Genomic DNA, 18,695 nt, shown 5'->3' on the forward strand with positions numbered 1-18,695 from the left:
GTTTGCATTACTTATTATTTTCAGTAAACAGATCCAAAATATATAACTCAATTTAATTTATTAAAATATATTGAACTTTTTTGGCATAATTTAATTGGAAAGGACACAAATTTATTAATAATAAGTCATTTGGATTTTAAATAAATTTTCTTTTCAAAAAAGTTTTTTGGTAAATAAATAGGGTGATGGAGATTGATACTAAATAGCCATTGATTTTTAAAGATTTTGATTACTTTTAGCAGTTTTAATTCTTTAATTATTGCTTTTCTTATTAATTTTTATTTCTATGAAAGTGATCCGTGTATCCAATTAAGTTATGCTTTTGGTAAAACTTGTTATTTGACTAAAAAAAATCGACACTTGACTATTAGACTTTTCTATTTGATTTTAAAGAAATGTTCTTACGAGCCATGTAATTTAGTTTTTCATGAAATATTTGACAAAAAAATTTATTTCTTAAAAACCACTGGACCAATTATTCTGCAGTTTTCATATGTGATTCATAAGAGCTTGGTTGGTAACTCACGCAGTTTTTGTGTAAATTGGATTTGATTTTAAATTTTTATAAATTTTTAAATTTCTTCTGGTTTCTTATTTGTTTATAGGAAAGTGATCGATGTGTCCAATTATCTTATGCTCCTGGCAAAACTTTTTTACTTTACTTTAATTAGACCAATTGACTTACGGACTTTTTTATTTAATTTTAAAAAGTTTTTTTACAAGCCGTGTAATTTGCATGTAAGTTAAACTGGATTTTAGTTTTTTTATAAAGTATTTAATGTTGGCACAAACACACTTGTAAAAAAATTAATTTATTAAAAACAACTAGGTCAATTGGCCTCTAGTTTCTTTTGTTCGATTCTCAAGAGCTTTGGTCACATCCTGCGTAATTTTTAAGTAAACTGGACAACATTTTAAATTTTTGAAGTTTATTTGGTTAACTATGCATAGGAAAATGATATTCATGTCTAATTAAGTTATGCTGTTAGTGACTTTTGTTAGAATAAAAAAATACTTCTTAAAAGCTATTAAACCTTATTTCGAAGATATTTTGTTACTGGATTTAAATTTTTTGATCAAATATTTAATTTGTGCACAGACACTCTTTAAAAAAAAATATTTCCTAAAGACCACTGGACCATTTGACTTGCCGCTTTTTTTGTGTGATTCTTAAAAGATTCGTTAATAACTCACTTAGTTTTCAAGCAAAATGGACTTGATTTTGAATTTTTAAAATTTCCTATGCATTTATAAGATGATCGTCATATACAATTAAGTTATGCCGTTGATCTAACTTTTTATTAGAATAAGAAACATCTTTATAAGAAACTGTTAGACCAATTGACTCGCAGCCATTTCTATTTTATTTTGAAGAGATATTTTTACACTCGTGTAATTTTGTAATTTTCATATAAATTAGACTTGATTTTAGTTTTTTTTATCAAACATTTGTTTTTGCACAGACACCTCAAAAAAAATTATTTTTTAAAAACCACTGGACCATTTGATTTGCAGCTTTTTTAGTGTGATTTATAAGAGACTCGCTTATAAATCAAGTAGTTTTTATGTAAAGTGGACTTGATTTGGAATTTTTATGAATTTTTTTAAAGTTTCTTATGCATTTATAAGAAAGTGATCTCTTAATGAAACTTTTTATTCGAGTAAATGTCTTTCTAATGTCTAAACTAAAAATGTCTAAAACTATTAAACCAATTAACTTACGGACTTTTTCATTTCATTTTAAAAATATTTTTTTTACATGTAAATGGGATTAATTTTAGTTTTTAAATAAAATATTTAATTTTGGCACAAACATAATTGTAAAAAATAATATTTTTTAAAAACTACTTGACCAATTGACTTGCATCTTTTTTCATTCGATTTATAAGAAATTTCGTTATAACTTACGTAATTTTCATGCTAGTTAAACATGATATAAAATTTTTATAATTTTTTAAAGTTTTTTGGTTAAAAACCCATTTATAAGAAAATGATCGTCATGTCCAATTAAGTTATGCCATCTTTATTTTATTTCAAAGAGATTTTTTTACAGTCGTGTAATATTCATATAAATCAGACTTGATTTTGAATATTTATTTTTGCACAGACACCTGTAAAAAAATTATTTCTTAAAAACCACTGGACCATTTGATTTGCAGCTTTTTTAGTGTGATTCCAAGGAAACTCGCTTATAAATTAAGTAGTTTTTATGTAAATTCGATTTGATATGACATTTATAAGAGAGTGGTCTCTTAGTGAAACTTTTTTTGCCTAAAAAATTTTTTTTTGCATATAAATTGGACTGATTTTAGTATTTTATGAAATATTTAACTTTGACACAACACAATTGGAAAAAATAATATTTTTTAAAAACTACAAGAACAATTGACATGCAGCTTTTTTTATTCGATTCAGAAAAGATTTGGTTGTAACGTACGTAATTTTCATGTGAATTAAACATGATTTGGAACTTTTATGAATTTTTATAGTTTTTTGGTTAATAATGCATTTATAAGAAAATGATCGTCATGCCCAGTTAAGTTATGCTGTTGATCTAACTTTTTACTAGAATGAAAAAAAATATTTCGTAAAAACTGTTGGACCAATTTTTTTACAGTCGTGTAATTTTCATATAAATTAGACTTGGCTTTCGTTTTTTAATGAAATATTTAATTACCCTTGTAAATAATATTTCTTAAAACCACTGGACCATTTGATTTGCAGCTTTTTTTATGTGATTCATAAGAAATTTGTTTATACTCTACGTAGTTTTCGTGTAAATTGGACTTTTGGCAATTTTTTCGGTTTTTTCTGCATTTATAAGAAAATGACCGACCTGTCCACTTAAGTTATGCGATTAGTATACCTTTACGCTTTACGCTAAAAAATATATTTCTTAGAGACTATTAGAGCAATTGAGTCGTGGCCATTTTTATTTTATTTCAAAGAGATTTGTTATAAGCCATATAATTTTGATGTAAACTTTACTTGATTTCAGTTTTTTATGAAATATTCAATTTTTGCAGTTTTGTATCAAAAAAATATGTGTGGAAAACTAATAAAGGGATTCTTTAAAATATATTGTTTACTAGGGTTTTTAAATTAATAATTTTTACATTTATTATAACACATTTTAACCGCAAAAACTGCAGGAAAGAGTGTATACCGTTCTTAATTTTTTTTATAAAAAATCAATGTTTTTTGTAAAAAAAAATAAATTTAATTTAAAGGAACCAAAAAAATGTTTTTTGAAAATTAATATCCTGGCACCTTAACCTCGTGTGCTGAGAATGAGAGTAAAGTCATTATTAAGCCTTCTTCTACTGATCTACTGAATTTTTCTCATTTTTATTTTAAATAAGTTGATTCATCAACATCCAAGACAGTTGATAGGAAAATTAAAGAAACCTTTTTTTTCTAAATAGTTTAATGGGATAAAATGTACTGTATGCTATTTGCTTAGTTACTCCTACAAGATTTACTTCTAATTTAGTAAAGTTGGAGAAACTTAAACGAAACTGCTCGGAAGTTTGGTTTGAGTAGTCCCGTAATATACACAATATAGCCAATGACTTACCTCTCCGGAGTCTATTACTTTCACAAGCGAATAGTTCCCGTAAGCTAACGGGCTATATTACCTTACGTATACCTTAAGGTCATACTAAATCGAGCTTTAATTTGGAACTTCACTTTTCAACCGAAGCCACCTTAAATTCCTACCTTGGCACTTAGCATAAAAAAGAAATAAACGCCGGCAAATTTCTAATCTCGTCACTAATATATTCTTGCCGGGGACAATCCGTTTAGCCCTTACGCTAATAGACCTTAAGGTTTTAAATTGCACGACGTGTATTCAACGTAAAGTTTGGTTGCACGAGCTGACGTATTAAATTGCTTTATCACTGGGAAACCTCTGCGGATTCACCTAAGTCCGTTAAATTCCGGAAAAGTTTTCTAACTTAATTTGCTGTGTCCTAACCAGGCTTAGCTTGATGCTTGTATGTCGAGTGGATCCGAATCTAAACTACTAAAGGGGTTTTAAATTTATATGAAACCTTATGAACGTCTAGGTTACCATGAATACTTTTGCTCCATAAACTCGTTATGGGAGCCCGAATTGAAATTCAATTAACCTGGAAGTGTAATCATTTTATTTTGTAGAATTCCAAAAACGGAAGCAAATTTCCGTTTTTTTTTTTAATTGTTGGTGGTTAGTGTACATTCAAAAAAATTTTCTCTAAGCTGTAGCCACCATAACTGCAGCAAGGAAACTAAAATTACTTCATATGCCCGAAAAAAATATCCGTAATAAAGTGGAAAAATTGCTTGAAATGCCTGGATGGAAATATATTCAAACTCCTGGAATAAAATGTTTTACATCTATAAAAGCAAATAAAAAAATACATGAAATGCCCAGAGGGAAATTATTTCAAATGACTGAGAGTCTAAGGGATCAACTGCCTGGAAAATTAGTTTGAACACCTAAATAGCGAAGAAAATGACCTAAAATGCCTGAAATAAAATAACATAGAGGATGAATTTGAAATATATGGAGTGTCGCAAACTATAAATATCGCATAAAATGTCCGCGTGATATCGTTGAGGAATTTAATATTAGATTCATGGTTTATTCACTTGTAACAAGAAGGCTTATTACATGTTAATAATATACTACTACTATTTCATCAAAGTTAAACGTTTGGGTATGGTATATTGTATACTATTTAAAAACGTTTATAAAATGCGTTTAATGAAATGAGATTTGTTTTAAATAGCTTTACTAACAATGTTTTTTAATTTGCAGTTGTGTTTTTTCAACATACAAAGAAAAAAATTAATATTTACCAATGGCGTTCATAAGGGATTTATCGTAAATATTATTTATTAAAAAAAAAAAGGACACCACTGCATTTTTCTAAAATAAATTTTTAGATTAAATTTTATTCTTGAGTTTTTTTATCTGTATATCTTATTTGGTATAATTATTATTGCATTTCCTATTTTTTTTTCTAGATTTCTTTGTTTATGCTATTCTATTATTACACTATAATATCCCATATTTGAGCTGTAGTGATCGAGTGTACAGAGTAGCTACGTAAATTCCTTTTCAATTTTTTAAAATGCCGAAATTTTCTCCCTTGTGTAAACAGAATCGTATATGATATACGTATTTTCTACAGTTTAATCAATATACCTTGAGCATATACGGTTGATAATTATACCAGAAGTATTAATAGTTTTAATTTAAAAATTGAATTTTTGAACCTAAATATTAAAAAGTTAGTTTAAAAAGTTATTAAATAGTCTAGAACCAAAAAAAACAGAAAACTTAATGATTTATCTTACTAAAAAATTAATTTTCACTTATTTGCGGTAAAAAGTGGTACAACTACTTTAATTTTCATAGCGATACGCCTTACTTTCGCGAAATATAATAGTTTTTCACTTTTTTACTCCTTAAATAAGAAAACCTTAAGGTTATATGAGAAATGTATATATACAAAAACTAAATATTTTTATCACCTATAATTTTAATAAAAAGCATTTTTTTCTTAGGCAATTATTTTTGTAATTAATGTAATTTGGGCTCAGAAATTAACTAGATATCGCACAGGTGTTATATGGTGTGAATATGGATAGGCATGTCTGTTAGCTTGACTCAGAAAAAGTCTTTAATAAGGTAAGACACAAAAAACTAATCAATATTTTTAGAACAAAGAACATAGACAACAAAGACTTAGGAATAACATCAAATCTTTACTTGAATCAATGCGCATAAATAATAAGAAATAAGAGGAGGAGTGAGACAGGGCTGTATTATGTCAACCCTGGTCTTCAATATATACAGTGACTGACTTTTTGATGAGGCACTACGATCAGAGGATGAAGGAATAATATTTAATAAATATAAGATTTGAGGGTGACACAGAAAGCCTCCAAAGATTATTAGATAAAACTAGTTTACTATAGACTAAAAATATTGTAACAAGAAAAAAGTCAGCCATCATGCAATCAAACATAAATTCAATAAATGGACAAATAGAAAGAGTAAGGCTGGAACTGACACTTAAACAAGAATACAGAAACAAACTGCAGTCATTCGAAATGTTGCGTTATAGAAGGATATTAGCATAACATGGACAGAAAGAAAAATAAACATAGAAATAGTTCGAGAAATGGGTACAGAATATGAATAGGAGATGATGGCACCCAAAATGCTTTCTTTAGATAGTTTAATCAAAATATTTTTTCCAGGGACGTTCAATTAAGAGTTGTTCAATTTTTTTTTGGCATTGATTCAACCAGCTTTTCTCTTGTGAAAAAGAAGTTTTGATTTGAAGTTCAGATTTAAAACCAGTGATTTAAGTCAACCGAGATTAGAGCATATTTAGCAGAAAACACGTTACACAATTAAATTCTGCTACAAACTATACCAATTTACGCATCTCTTAAAATTAATACTGTCACATAACGGTAACTGTGTACACTCTTTATTGTAGTAGTTGTCTAAGTTATTTCTCACTTTGTCCACGCAATTTTCATTTCTTACAGGGGCTGTTAGAGCCATTTTAATATCTTTCAGGCAGTCATTTTTAAAAAATAAAAATAATTATTTAGGCACTGAAGACAATTATTATTTTTAAGTAATGTCTTATAAACATTTTATGATTTTATTATAGACTGGTTTTTAATATTGCAACAAATTATAGGGAGGTGTTACTTAGATGAAATCAAGCAAAAACGTTTTATTTTTTTAAAGCTTTATCATCTCCTTGGGCTTACGTGATAACTGTCCTTAAATATTAATTATTTAATAGGTACCTAATTAATATCTGTAAATTTAATTATCAAGCAAAACGAATGAAATCAGTTATTTAAGCTCTTATCAGAGACATACCAGCACATAAAAAATCATTTTTATATGTTTAGTTATTGTTAAATTTATTGATAAGCTTACGTGGTATAAACTATAAAATAACAAAGAGCGAAAATATTTATTAATAAGGAGTGGTGGAATAAATAAAAACCCATGCTGGTACTCGACTAAACCAGTTTTATTTACCAAGACGCAAAGGTTGTAAAGTCCTAAACAATTGCGTTAAAGATGGCTTGCTGGCTAAGTAAACTCAGAAATAAAGTGGATGATAGAATATACTATGACGGTCTTAAAGAGGAGGTTTTTATAGTGGAATTTGAACTGACGGAAATGGAAAAGAAAACTGCAAAAGGCAAAACTGGTGGGAAGAATTTTGGATGTAATATTACCAAGTGGAACGTCCTTAAGGGCCTTCTCTTTGTGCTGTATTTATCTGTTTTCTGCTTTGTATCAAGATATGTGGATTTATGGAAATATATTACTTAGGTGAGTTGAATGACGATAGCACATATTGAAAGTATATTATGAGTTTTCGTTTTTTCAGATGGAAAATCGAATCCAGCATAAAAAAGACCTTGATAAAAAATGTGTAAAATTAAATTTTAATAAATAATTAGATTTTTTTTTTATATTTTTTAGCCTAAAATTAGCATTAAACATGCAACTGTTAACCGGCATGCATTGTACAAATTAAAGGGGTAAAAAACTAATTTATGGGATGAAAGGTAATAAACGTAAATCGCACCCAAAGGGCTTAGTATACGAAAAAAACTGCTAATATGTAATCTCGGTTTTGTTTCCAAATGCATTATTTATCCAAGCCAGGGCAATTTTGATTTACAGGTGAAAAAAATTCACTATTTAAGCCATGACTTTTCTTTCACCATAACTGCACTAAGCTTCAACAGTGAATAACCAGAATGTCCAAAATTTAGTTTACTGTCAAATTTTTCACCCGTTTCGTCGAAAGTTTTCCCTTCATATGTTCTAAAAAATATAGATCTGCTGATCCCAAAAATAAATCTGCCATAATATATAACAAAATATATATATATATATCCCTCGCAGAAAGTTAAAATAAAGTTTCAACGGTACGGAAAGAGATAGGTGGCCCCGTATGTACAAACATGAGATGTAGATTCGTTTTTAGTCCGTGTTTTATGCAGACGATGAAAAGGGATGCGACAGCTGTCGCCCGCCCGTCCAGCGGGTCTGGACACTGTAAGTCCGGCATGAATCCAGATGTAGTTTTCTTGATAATTTTTAGACGCGCCATTTTCTGACCTAAATGTAATTATAATTAATCTCTTTTGCTGGTTGCATTGCATGCTTTTACTGAATGCAATTTAAAACTCGGTTAGATAAAACACTATCCAGAGATATCTTCTTAAAGGTAGGTGTTTGAAAATAGATAATAAAGTAATGATTGTGTTACGTCTTTTATGTTATATAACCTTACTTTTAAAGATAAAATGTGTGAATGCGTTTTTTAAGGAGCATGGTTTTATTTATTGGCCTTGTTTGGTTAGTTAGTTGAAATTCATTTTTATTCAGTAAAACCCTTTTTAGCCGATCGACAGTGTTTTATTCTTGGCACTGATTATAATAAGAATATAAGGTTATTATAATAAGAATGCTACTTTTTTAGACTCTTGTTAAATTGCAGACACAGTACTGATTCTGATAGAAAATACATTTCTTATAATTTTAGAAATGGCGAAGATCTACTCTGTTAAAAGCCAAGCAACACATCATATATTATTAACGTTAAATGTATATTTATTTAACGATTTCTTAGTGAATTTTTGGTTTTGGTATATTTATCAACTGTATATGGTTAAGTTATATTTCTTAAACTGTCGAATATACGTACACTGTTTTTCGTGCATATTATCGATTTTAATAGCACTGTTTTTCTATTAAATAGTTATTAATTAATAGTTATATTAAATTTAAATAAATAAACTGTATTAATAAATTTGATATAACGACGAAACCAGCTGTTATCCATGCGTAATATTTTGTAAAATAATGATTTTTGAAAAAATTTCTTACTGGTATGTTGTGTGGGGTGGGTGGGGGGGGGTAAGGGTGAGGTTAATAAGAAACAGTTTTTTTGTAGAAAAAAATTGCCTCAAAGAAAAATGCTTTCTAAAAAAATTTTAGGTGATAAAAAATCTATATTTTTTGTATTTACACTTTTCTCACATAACCTTAAGGTTTTCAAGGAAAACGTGAAAAAAAATAATTTTATTTTTCGAAAATAAGGCGTATAGCTATGAAAATTACAGTAGCTGTGCTATTTTATATGGCAAATAAGTGAAGTATTGTAAAAAATTATTTTAAAAAATCATTTTTTTCCAAAATAATACGCATGAAAAAAAGCTGGTTTCATCGTTAATATTCAATCTAATACCACAGTTTGTTTATTTAAATTTGATATAATTATATAAATGTATATTAATAAATATTTAATACAAAAAAAGTGCTATACGATTGGATATTATGGACGAAAAACAGAGATTTTTCAAAAGAATTTCTTACTGGGCAAATGTTTGGGGTGGGTGGGGGGGCAAGGGTTGTGTTGATAAAAAACGATGATTTTGCATTTAATTTTTTTTTCTTTCTTAAAATCAAATCAAATATATTTCAATGAATAAATAAATAAATAATATCTTTATTTAGCAAAAGCTACATTTAATAAAAATATAAATAAAAAATAGAGTAAAAGTATAAGTTGGCCATAACTGTATCAAGACACTCCGGTTTGTCCATGGATGGTCTCGGTAATCCAAAAACAGCATCCCGGTTCCAGAAATATCCTGTCAGAGGTAGACCATAAATTAAAACTAGACTTAACCTAAACATTACTTTAAACCTTATTTCCTTGCCCACTTATTAAAAGCATAGTTAATTGTTGTTTGCCTTATAATAATAAAAATAATGTCGACTCAGGTTGATCGAGTCGGTTCGGTTGCAATCAGCCGATGACACACATTTGGAACTTGGTTGACCTTGCTGACTAGACACATTGCTCCCCGTGTAACACTTAGAAATGCTTCGGTAGTTCCAAGAAGCTGTAACCAGTATACCGGTTGGCCCAAAAATACCCAGTCAACAGATAAACCAACAATCAAGATGATGATTGGAGCGGAAACAATGCATACTATTGTAAAACTTAATAAACTACATAATTAAAATAAAATAATAAAATAACAAACACAATTTTACTTATTCATAATAAATTTTCTCAAGAGCCCTCTGAACTGATTCAAAGTAATACAATTCTTGATGTTAGCAGGCAAGTTGTTAAATAGGATTAAACCTTTGTATAGAACTGAATTATGCATTTGGGTTGTGTTACATCTGTCGACTAGTATGAAGTCTATACGATTTCTTGTATTATAGTTATGTATATCTCCAAAAACTCTTAATTTATTACAAATATAATCGGGGAGCATCTGATGTTTTAATTTAAAAATAAACAAATAAACGTTATACAAAATTCTTTGATGTACAGATAACATATCTAGGACACCGAACATAGAGACAACAGGCGTGTAACGATTACAATTTAGAATCAATCTCATAGCCCTATTTTGAATTCTTTCTAGTTGGTCAATTCTATACTGTGGCAAGTTAAACAATAATGTTGAACAGAACTGTAAATGAGGAAGAGCAATGGCGTTGTAAAGTTTTAATTTGATGTACATTGACAAATTTTTTCCAATTCTTGTGATAAATCCAACTTTTTTTGAAAATTTTCTCATTACATAATCTGCATGAGCATGGAAATTCAGATTGGCATCGAAAATTGTGCCCAAATATTTAATTTCTTTGGCATACAAAATAATTTCCCCATTAACAGAAATCTGTATATTGCCCATGTCTATAGAACTTAATCTAGATTTCTTGCCAAATATACAAAACTTGGATTTACTTGCATTTAAACCTAGTTTATTATTACAGAGCCAGTTGAATAAGTTATTGAGTTCAACGTTCATGACCTGTTGCAGTTGATGAATATCTTTACCGACCACATACAACATTGTATCGTCCGCAAACAACACCACATTACACCCCCGCACTACCTCCACCATATCATTGACATACAATAAAAATAGCAAGGGGCCCAAGACCGTTCCCTGCGGTACACTATGCTTTACATTAACACTTTCAGATGAACTATTTTTGTACATGACTCGCTGAACTCTACCACTTAGATAAGATTGAAACCACTTCAATACATTATGTTTAAGGCCTAACCGTTCTAATTTCCTAATTAATATTTCTCTACTCACAGTTTCAAACGCTCTCTTAAAATCCAAAAATACAGCAAGTACTAGATTATCAGAGTCAAGGGCCCTGAGAAAATTATCAACTATATTAATAATGACAGACTCACATGAATGATTCTCACGGAACCCCGATTGGTTAGGCACAACTATTTTATTTATATTACAATGTTCGAGTAGCTGTTCCTTAACACATACTTCAAGGAGCTTCTCATAAATAGGTACGGTGTTAATTGGCCGAAATTCATTACACAATTTAGTGTTTTGCACTTTTGGAACAGGAACGACAGTAGAAAGTTTCCAGGCTTGCGGAAAAATCCCAGTACTTAAGGATGTATTGATAATATCCAAAAGACGATCACCCACAACATAAGCAACATCGCAAAGGACCTGCTTAGATAGATAGAAAACAATAATTTTACAAAACTCATAAAAGTATAAATAAATGTACACCTTTGTCTGTTTGCTTGATTCCGATATTCTCTTTTGAGAACAAAATAAGTAAAAAAAAATCGTATCGTATCCTCTCGCATTACAAAGAGTTTACTACAGAAAACTATATGGGAACGTGGTCTCAATAATTTAAATCAATGTTTACTCTAGACCCATAGTAATACACGTTCCGCTAAGTTTATCTACGCATTTTTATGTGTGCATTTTTTTTTACAAAAGAGGAGAAAAAAATATATATAATTTTTCATTTTCTATAATTGACTAACTATAATTATATGCCCGGGATGATGAAACGGTAAGCACGAATTTTCTTTGCTTTTTTATTTTGTGGTTTAAGAACCGTTTTTTTATATATTTGTTTGTTTTGTCAAGAACTTCTCAGTTTAACCTCCAAAACCGTACAAAGTGCGTCCTTGACGTTTTAAGGCATAAACTACGTCCATGGCGGTAACAGTTTTCCTCTTGGCGTGTTCGGTGTAGGTGACTGCGTCCCTGATCTAGTTTTCAAGGAAAACCTTTAATACACCACGGGTCTCTTCGTAGATCAAGCCAGAAATACGCTTGAATCCACCACGCCTTGCCAATCTTCTGATAGCTGGCTTGGTAATACCCTGGATGTTATCACGAAGAACTTTACGATGACGAGACCTAGATTAGAATCTGTGTGTGTACAAAACAAAAGTAGCTAAGAGAAGACTATATATATAATTTTCAATTCACTTAAAGTTATATACTATATACCTAATATACTAATATACTACATACTATATTATACTATATACTAACTAACTATATTAAGACTAAAGAATGAACTAAAATAATGATTAAATAAACTAATGATTTAAAACGCCTTTGTTAGAATAAAAAATCTTTACTATAAATATACTAATAAAATTACTAAATTATATTTAATTTGCAAATAAATAATTATTTACGAAATACCGTAGCAAAAACTTCAAAGTTTTTATCAAGCAACCCATTAATTTTTTTACTAAACAGATGTTTATTTCGAACTTCTCTAATACTACTTATAATTAATAATAATAACAATAATAATTAATAACACTGTTTATTTAAATTTGATATAATTTATATATATACAGGGTGTTCATTTGAAAACTTGCCACCATGGATTTATCGAAAACCACTGTTTAAAAAAAAAACGCCGAAATACGTCAAAAGGTTTGTCAAGGGGGACAACTTTTTAACCTAAAATTACTTCACCCCCTTTCAACCTCTACTCCCCAGGGTCATTCCCTTAAAAATTTTAAATGACAAGGGGTATCGAGTAATAGCTTGTTTAAAAGGTCTTTCGAAGTCTTTTATTTTGACGTTTGATTTTAAATCGGTCGATTCGTTTTCGATAAAATTCGAAAAATGTTTGTTTATCTTAATTTGTTCAGATAGAAAACAAAAACATGAAAATATCAGTTTTTATTTCAATAAGTGTTGCCCGTTTTTGGCCAAACAATGATATAGGCGATGTTCAAATTCATGACGGACATTTTCAAAAACATGTTGTGGGATATCATGGCAGCTGTCGATGATGCGTTGACGAAGTTCATCCACACTTCATAGATTTCAAATGACCCCATAGAAAAAAGTCTAACACGGCGTTATATTAGGAGATCTAGCAGGCCATTATATAGGCTCCCTTCGCCCTATCCATTTATCTGGAAACTCGTCGTCTAGCCATTGCCGAACGGGAAGAACATAGTGAGGAGGAGCGCCGTCTTGCTGGAAATATATTTCAGCCTCATCAAGTATAGGGTTTCCATCATCATCAATTTGGTTTTCAATGGATTCAGTGATAAGCGGATTGATGGTATTTTCCAACATATCCAAATAAATGTCTCTATTTAAATTTCTGTTAATAAATAATGGCCCAATTATTTTATTTCCTAAAATGCCTGCCCATACATTAATTTTTTAAGGGTACTGGGTATGCCTTTCTACAAATGCATGAGGATTTTCATTGCTCCAAGATCTACAGTTATGCTTATTAACAAATACATTTAGATAAAATGTGCATTCATCGTTGAAGCAGATATTCTTTACATGAATAGTATTATCATTAATCGCTTCAGTAATTTTTTCACAAAACTCAACTCGCCTATCGAAATCGTTTTCGGTTAACTTTTGCAATATTTTCATTTTGAATGGATGAAATTTATGAAGTTTGGTAACTGTGTGAACAAAGCCTAATGAAATACCAGTGGCAGCAACAATTTTGCGTAATGAAGTATTAGGATTTATTCCAAAATGACCCAAAACTCCAACTTGAGCGGCTTCATCCAAAATTCGCCGATGATCACGTTTTTTATTTGCAACAGATCCAGTTTCAGTAAACTTAGCAACAAGGTCCAAAACATACCTATGCAAAGTTATCTTCTCCGGATGTCTGGCATTAAACGTGACGGCAGTTTGCCGAGCACATTGATTTTGGACTTCATAAATTAGAATAATTTCCACTCTTTCGCGTAGTCTGTAAACCATTTTGGAAGTAAAATCTTTAATTCAACAAATAAATTTTTACTATTCCAAGACTGTCACAAATGTAACTGACGGCAAAATAAATTCTTTATTTTTCTTAGCAACTATAAATAACTAAGCAAGTATAACAATAAATAGAGTTCGCCCAGGATATTTGTGTTAAAGGAAAGAATGCGGGAAAAAAATCAGGTTGTTATTTAGTTTTTTCCACGTCTAATGTTCAGAATTGCTGTTTATGTTGGTAGTTTCCGTTTTAAATTATAAACGAATTTTAGCGTGGTGGGAAGTTTTCAAATGAACATCCTGTATATAGAAACAGCGTTATTAAAATGGACGCAAAACCTTGATTTTTCAGAAGAATTTCATCAAATATTTGAGGTGTAGTAATCGAGTTTAAAAACTAGATATGTATATTTGAATAAATATATACTTAACGATAATAATATAATTCAGTTTTATGGGCTAATAGTCTGCTTACTTCTCCTTGCGTACTTGTCCTATAGCTGTTGTTTCCGCTGTACATATGGGCGTGAAGTTATTCAGTGTTTTACACTATGCAATGTTGGATAAGTACATAAAATTTCTGTGTAGATTATGGTAGCAGGTTCTTGCCAATGATCTGTTACAACTCTCTTTTATTATGTATCTTTTTGACTAGCGCGGCTTTCTTCTAGATATTTTTTTTCTTGTGTTTTATACGGGAATTTGCTATAGTGAAGTATTTTGTCAAGTCCTTCCATCATTACTGAATTGGCGTGGCTGGTCCAGGAGGAAGATATAAAACTTTACATGCTTTTTTGCAAAATTTAATAAGAAATCAAATCTAAAAATAAAAAGCAAGTTAAAGCAATAGAGATTTCAAGTAACTGTAAACCAGTAAACTATCCCTCAGATAGACGTCTAAATGTCCAAAGCTTTAAACGATATTGCAATAAACCGAGAGGAGTTTTATCGACTAAAAGGGACAAGAATGATCTTTACCGAGGTAATCCGTATGTGTACGGCAGTCCACATTAAAAAAACATATAAATAGCGGCATGACGAATTTAAAGCGAAAAATATGGGACAGGCTCAGTTTTTCGGGATCCACTACCGAATTACATTAAATATTTCATGACTGCTTGCGGATGTATCGTAGGGATGTAACGAGAGTGTTACGGCACCAGTGGCAGTCAGTTCGTGTGTAATCGATATCAGCCACCTGAAAATGAGCGACAACAACAGTTTAAAAGATTATTTCCGGTTTTCACCGTCTTCCGGTATTGTTCTGAGGAGCCCGTAACGATCGCATTGTGTCCTTTCATATTTGGAAAAACTTTTGAACAAAGGGAATACGGAGAGGCATCTTTGCCCTTATTAAGCTATAAATAGTAAGGGATGGGTCTTTTGCGATATTTGCATTTCCTCCCCCTCTTTTTTTTTCTGCAAGATTAGATGCTTTTTTTTTAGTATTTCGATATATAGGATTTTATTTGCTTTATTATTTTCCGTGATGAAAACCTATTTGATATACAAATCCCATGATGGATAATAATAAAATGGAACTTTCTTAACTATTTATTATACAATATTTGTGTTTACCATCAATCAAGACATCCTAGAATAGTTTTTTATTTATTTTTGGGTTTATTTGCTCAATTAAGGTAAACCTGTTTTTAGATATTGCTATTATAATTACCTCTATTCCAGGTAATTCAGGTTATATTTTACTTCTTCCAAGTACAACAAAACTCTTGTTTTTAATGTTATTTTGTTAATAAATTATATCAAAGTCTGAGCATAATGAACGATTTCTTTCAACTTTTTTCAGATAGTTGAAGTCTTATTTCCATGTTACTTAAGGCATTTAAATATTTTTTTATTTCTTCCAGAGGTCTAGAGTCAATATTAAAGCCTATTAGTTATTTCTATATTTTAAATAATAAAAGTACATCGTAGCCATATAAGTTATGCACAATTTTTTAAAATTTTTAGACACTTATTTGGGAGGTCTTTGAATTAATATTTACACATAAAAAACTGCAAGAAACAGTGTTAAGCGTTTAAATATATTTTTCAATTTAAAAATTAACCTAAAAAAATATTTGTGAATTAAAATAAAATAGACTTGGCTCAAGTTTTTTTTTTAAATATTAAATTTTTGCACAAGCATTCTTGTAAAATAATTGATTCCTTAAAAACTACTAGATCAATTGACTGGCAGATTTTTTTATGTGATTTATAAGAGGTTCGTTTATAACTCACGTAGTTCTTATATAAATTGGACTTAATTTTGAATTTTTATGAATTTTTAAAGTTCTTTTGGTTTCCTATGCATTAATAAGAAAGTAATCGTTGTGTCCAATTAAGCTACATTTGACAAAAAAAATATTATGCCAAATAACAATGTAAGCCATGTAATTTCCATGTAAATTGGTCTTGATTTCAGTTTCTTATGAAACAACATTTTTGCAGAGGCACTCTTGAATTTTTTTTTAACCAATTGACTTGCAGCCTATTTGATTCGATTTACAAAAGATTTAGTTATAACCTACGTAATTTTCATGTAAATTGAACTTGATTTAGAATTTTCATTATTTTTTAAATTTCTTTTGGTTTTTGATGCATTTGAAAGAAATTGATCGACGGGTCCAATTAAGTTATGTTGCTGGTGTATTTTTTTCTTAGTCTCAAAAATATTTCCTAAAAGCTATAAGACCAATTGACTCGCTGCTGTCTTAATTTTATTTAAAAAATAATTTTTTAAATGCCATATATGTTATTTTTTTATAAAATATTAAATTTTTGCAAAGGCACTCTCGTAAAAAAATTTCTTTCTTGAAGACTACTTGACCAATTGACTTACAGGTTCTTTTATTCGATTCACAAGAGATATTGTTTATAACTTACGTAATTTTTACGTAAATTGGACTTGATTTGGAATTTTTATTATTTTTTAATGTTCTTTTGATTTACTATGCATTTGTAAAAAAATAATTGGCATGTCCAATTAAATTACGCTCTTAGTGTAACTTTTTATAAGGTAAAAAATAATATTATTTAATTTCAAAAAGAATTTTTTACAAGCCCTTAGTTTTCATGTCAATTGGACATATTTTTAGTCTTTTATGAATTATTTCATTTTTGCATAAGCACTCTTGTAAAAAAAAATGTTTAAAAACCATTGGACTAATTAATTTGCAGCTTTTTTTCATGTGATTCATAAGAGATGCGTTTATAACTCAGCCAGTCTTTATGTCTGTTAAAAATTTTTTTTTTTTTTTGGTTAATAATGTATTTATAAGAAAATGATCGTCGTGTCCAATTAAGTTATGGTAACTTTTTATTTGACTAAAAAAATATTTCTTGAAATAACGCCTTTAGACTTATGGACTTTTTTAGCTAAGTTTCAAGAGAATTTTTTACAAGCCATGAACTTTTCATGTAAATTAGACTTGATTTTAGTTTTTTATGAAATATTTAATTTAGGCATAGATACTCTTGTATTAAAAGTATTTGTTAAAAACTCGTATTAGGGATTCTCTAGATTATTTTTAATTAAATTATTCTTTATTTTAACCATTGTTTTCCTGTTCAATTTACTTATCATAATTATATATCAAATACAAATTAATTGCAGTAAAATTAAACCGTTCCCATTTAAGTGATGCACAGTATTAAACTTTTATTATTTTTATGACCCATACCTATGTTTTAAATAATAACATTTTCATATTTTTACATTTAATTGTACAGAGTATTCAAAATATAAGTGATAATATCATACCAAAAAAATGCGAATTTTAAGTATTAAATATAATAAAACTATAAAAAATTGTTGTTTTCGGTTCTGTTTATAATTTTTTTTTAAGAGTATTTTTTTTAAAACCTTGTTTTAATCATTGATGATAGTCTCAGAGAACCATTAAATTATAAAAAAAAATTATTACAAAATTATGCACTAAAAAAGCGAAGTAGAGACATCAAATATAAGTTAACTAAAATAAAAGTAAATCGTAGCCATTTACGTTATGCAAAAAAAATAAATAAATAAGTAATTTTTATAGTTATACATTTTTACGTAAAAAAAGTTGCAACTGCATAAAATGTTAATATTTTTTCCATTTAATAACAACTGGTTTATATATCATATATGCGGCAACGAGGGTTGGCCCAAAAAAAAAACATCGGCTCACTTCAATTTTAAACTAATAGCCATCTAGCAGCTGTTACAATTTAACTCAATTTTTGTGTTTTAATTAATTTTAAATTTATTTCAAACAACACAGAACTGAAATATGTTTAACTTTGTTTATCTTTAATAAAAAAATTGGTACGAAACATTTTACGAGTAACGATTTTATATGCGAAGGGCTTTTATACATTTATTGCATAAAAGCAAATTTAATTTACCGCTAGCGGTATTATTTATAACCAAATTCTTTTGTTTATTAAAAAAAAATAGAATTTTTAGGCAATAACCTTTAAGTGCTGTCCTCAGATGCAGTGTAAAGTAAAAGAAATTTCAAGCACATAATATGTTAAAAAAAAACCTTAATAAACGATGATGAATTGCACTTAACTTTTTGACAGCGAAT

At 29.0% G+C, this 18,695-nt stretch overlaps 1 protein-coding gene and 1 long non-coding RNA gene across 3 annotated transcripts in view; one reads left to right on the forward strand and one right to left on the reverse strand.

Moving 5' to 3' along the window:
* The window catches only part of LOC126748871 (lachesin), a 195,132-nt gene that overhangs the window by 131,185 nt on the left and 45,252 nt on the right, over positions 1-18,695 (reverse strand). Inside the window, exon 1 of one of the 2 annotated variants that reach the window (XM_050458392.1) lies at positions 3,578-3,871. The exons of the other annotated variant lie outside the window; for it this stretch is intronic. The gene's annotated coding sequence lies outside the window, so the exon portion shown is untranslated. Of the gene's footprint in view, positions 1-3,577; positions 3,872-18,695 lie in introns of those variants that run through there. 2 annotated transcript variants of the gene reach the window in all.
* Positions 7,026-7,493, forward strand: LOC126748874 (uncharacterized). The gene is made up of 2 exons (XR_007664827.1): positions 7,026-7,363; positions 7,422-7,493. It is a non-coding gene; the product is annotated as an uncharacterized LOC126748874 (long non-coding RNA).

This window comes from Anthonomus grandis, chromosome 22 (genome assembly GCF_022605725.1).
Source record: "Anthonomus grandis grandis chromosome 22, icAntGran1.3, whole genome shotgun sequence".
Lineage (NCBI taxonomy): Eukaryota > Metazoa > Arthropoda > Insecta > Coleoptera > Curculionidae > Anthonomus > Anthonomus grandis.